The following is a 4,185-nucleotide window of genomic DNA, read 5'->3' as shown; positions in this document are numbered from 1 at the left end:
GGTAAGGTGTTTCATGGGATGATGTCACTCGCATGATCATGACAGCCCTCGTTAGCATATTGAGGGGTGTCAACTTTAATATGCATTTCGTGGATAATGAAGCAAAGTTCATTCACCGGACACATGGCCCTTGAAATCTGCCCAGGTGCCCCAGGGCAGAGCCGTCCCATCTCCACAGGGCTCTCTCCCCCAGATACATCGGGCAGCCTTATCAGCTTCGGCCTCCACAGAAATCACCCTGTGACTCATGGTTTTGTCTTGGGAGTGTTTGAGGCAAATCTTCAATCAGCCTCAACTCTTGCTTTCCCAGGCTGTTTGTCTTAGTTTTTCACAGGCCTGGTTGCTCGGCTCTCACACTCCTGGGTGTGACTCTGTTTAGCACAGGCAGATGCAACCCCTGCCATTTACAATCCACACCTCCCTCAGCTGGAGTGTGGCCCAGGAGAGGGGTTGGAATCACACCAAGCACCAGGCGGCCCAGGAAGCAGGGGGGGAATTACCACAGCTGCTTCTCCCCTCTCGTGTAGACTCATGAGGACAAAGCCCACACGTCTTGTTCAATAGTTACTATGGTGTTCACAGTCATGTTCGTGGAGAGGCGTGAAAAAAACCACACCTGAGTTAAGGGCAAGCACACAAGGATTTCCATAGCAGTTTTAGATAGGACCAGGTACCCTGAACCTATTATTATACTGGATAAGAAAATGGGATCCTGTGTTCATGGAGGTGCTGGGGATGCCACAGCATGTCCTGGAAACATGAGCGAATGAAGGTCATTGGAACTAGGAGTCAGCACGGATCCAGCAGGAGGAAGCCTGCTTGCCCCACCTAATAACCTTCTGTGGTGAAATGACCAGCTGGGGAGACGAGAGGAGTGCGATGGCCACTGTCCACCCCGCCGTGAGGAAGGCTTTCTGCAGCAGCTGCCAGAAGAGCCCCATGGAGACACTGAAGCAGCATGGGCTGGCTGAGGAGAGGGGGAGGTGGGTAGATGGTGGGCGAAGAGCCAAGCCCAGAGGGTGGTGAGCAGCGGCATCAAATCCAGCTAGAGCCCAGGAGCCAGCAGGGAAGCCCAAGGCAAGAGGCATTGCCAGCAGGTGGAGGGAGGCGGGGTCCTTCCCTCTGCTCTGTCCTGCGCTGGGCTCCCCAGGGCAGGGGAGGCGGGGCCATGCTGGAGAGAACCCCCCAGCCTGGGACCCCTCCACTGTCCATTGGGGTCGGGCTGTTGGTCACTTGGAGCCAGCAGCTCCCAGCGCCAGCAGCAGCAGAACTGGATTCCCAAAACTCAAGATGCATACGAGCTTATTAAAATTTAGTCTTTTTAAGTCTTCCTTATTTGCAACTTCACCATTGTTTTATAACCACCAAGGTACAGAAAACACAGAATTAAACTTACTCATCTTCGTGCACAAACATCTTTCTATATAGACATACATATATGTCAGTCTTGACGCTAGGTTTTGCATATAGTCACGCAGTGAAACAGAGCTGTAAGTGAACCAGTGCTGACACAGAGAGCTTGTCCTAAAAACATAAAGCACTTAATTTGCTGAGCTTCCTCGCCTTCAAAAGCATCCTGACGTACGGCAAAGAGACTAAAATACAAACATGTATCTTTACCACTCTGGTGCAGCAACCAGAGGAATAAGTGGCACGCTGTCTCTGCAGATGGCTTTATTTAGAGACCCCAGGGGCAGAGAGAGTGCCTGACTGTGTAAAAAGTTCCAGCAAAGCCATTAGCAGCAGCTGGAAAAGTAGAGAGAATTCAGTTGTAATGCCCACTATTGAAAGGACCTGTATTTTTAAGAGATTTATCTTAATTTATCTTAAAACCTTTAACTCACAGCTACATCTCCAGTTCCAGTCTTTACCAGCATAAGCAGTATATTTCCAGGAATCACTAATGCTGCTTCTTTTCTATTTATTAGGGGGTTGTTCTTGCAAGACTGGTTTTGTACGCCATCTAGGAAAGAAAACCACACTGCTCATGTGCATGTAAGAAAAAGAAGTTGCCAAGAAGTGATGACGTCTTGCTTTAGCATTTCAGGCTTTTCTTCAGCTAACACCCCTAAAAATGACCCACTTTGAGGGCAAAGTCTCCCAGTGGGAAGCATACTCAATTCACAATGTCATGCCCACAACTGGGTTTGGGCTCCAGTCCCTGGCCTTTGAGTTATTACTCATTTACTATGACTATCTATGAGACTCTTGCCTTGGATGTACTATATATTTCACCAAACAGTAACTGGGTAAAGGCGAAAAAAATATAATCCTGGGAGCAAGGAACAGGACCCAGCACTCTTCCCCACATGAACTGCTCTGTTCTTCGGGTGGCAGCAGCTGCTCCCACATGCTCTCCCTCTGCCCATGTCTCCTACTCTCCACTACCATGAGGTCTACAGTCAGTGGAGGAAGCTGAGGATGCTCCGCGGGTCACAGTGGTTCAGGAACTCTTAGGAGAGGGGTGGATTTGAACTTCTTTGGTCTAAGGAGGGCACTTAACTCGGATCTTTCCCCCAAGCTCTAACTGCTCAGCTGTGACACAAAACAGGGGGGTAGCACTAGCAGAGGCCATATTTCAAAGGAATGAAACGTGCTGGTTGCCTGCACTGACAGAGAAGGTCTGGCTGCAGTTCAGAGTGAAGCCGAGGGATGCCCGTGGGCACACCCAGGACTACAAGTAGGTGCCCAGCCTGGGAGACAGGCACTCCTCTGCATCTCCTGGGGACGGGTGGGGGTGTGCTCCTGCCTGGCACGCTCTCTGCTGTGGATCTCGGATTGCAGCACCCAACCGCCCCCTCTATTTTCGATGCTCTCCAGCCATCAAGCTCAGAGGCAGGAGTTGTGCTCCCAGAATGACGGTGAGAAGCCGAGCACAGCAATGCCCGGCATCGCCAACCCTAAGGGTACCAGCAGGCAGCCCTTCCCCCTCCCTCCGCGCTGCCCGGTGAAGCTGTCGCTCCCCACTCGTGGGCAGACGCCCACTCCACCGCCTGCCTGTGCTCCCTCATCAGACAGAGATGTTAATCACGGCTCAGCTGACTGCACGGCACAGTAAGAGCTGGGAGCTTGGGCAGCTGGCAAAGATGCCATCAGGGCAGACGTGGAGCAAAACTTCCATTGTGAGTCTCCATCAGCTGTTCAAACCTGCTGGGCGAGGAGACTTCCAGCTCAATCCCAGACAGATGACTTTGGGGAAGAACTGCAGCGTGGATCCTGCTTCCCTGCCTTTAGATCTAAACTTGATTTTACTCTTTCCCCTCAATTCATCCTGCTGGTCATCTGATCTAAACTAATTCTCTTGATTTTCACTCACTCGTCTAGCTTGCTTATTCTTCTCACTTTGGAAGAAGGTTTGTTATCAAATAGTCAAAATTTAGCTCATGAAGCAGTTTTCTGATCCCATCTAAATACTATTGTTTGGTTGAAATGGGAAGTGCATTAATGCAAATTACAAGCACTGCGGATCTCAAAATAAATACAGAATGTAACTTGTGTATTCTGTGAAACCACAACCAGTCAAGCTCTTCTCTAAACACAGACACCACAAACTAATTCCTGAGAGTGGCTGAGAGCCGTCACATAGATTCTTCATATCACAATCCTCTGAGCTTGGGTGTTTCTTAATTGTTTTCAATTCATGGATTTGTAGAGCAGCCACAGGCAGATGTTGGAACAGACAAAGAGCATTACAAGCATTTTTGTTTCCGGCTTTATAGACCTTGAGGAGATTCTTCATACAGAAATCAGCCCAACCTAAATATTTTCCTGTGCTTCTCTACGCGGTTTGAGCTGTTCTAATGCACCTTAAAACTGGCTCCCATCAATTGTCTCTCCTCAGGCTGAAATGACCTTTGTCAGGGGGAATGGATGTTCACAGAGTAGAAGGGAACAGTCTAGGCAACATATCTTCCTCTTCAAACAAAAAGGTTCTTTCAGTAGGAGGTGGAAAGATGCTACTTTGCTACACCAACCTCATCAGGAACATTGAATCTGGAGGTTCAAGAAATACAGACAGTCGTATAACGTGATACTCAACCTGCATAAGACAGCTTTATAAAACAGAGTGTAACTCCACCTATGGACTTCTCTTAGAACAGATACTTGTCTTTTCTAAGGAAGCACGTAGGGTCACCTCAGAAGATTTTTCCTATAGCTGGCACTACTGTGTGTTCTGCTTGAAGG

This window comes from Athene cunicularia (assembly GCF_003259725.1).
Source record: "Athene cunicularia isolate RWA chromosome 26 unlocalized genomic scaffold, athCun1 chr26_part2, whole genome shotgun sequence".
In the NCBI taxonomy this organism is placed as follows: domain Eukaryota; kingdom Metazoa; phylum Chordata; class Aves; order Strigiformes; family Strigidae; genus Athene; species Athene cunicularia.
This window is presented reverse-complemented; position numbering follows the sequence as displayed.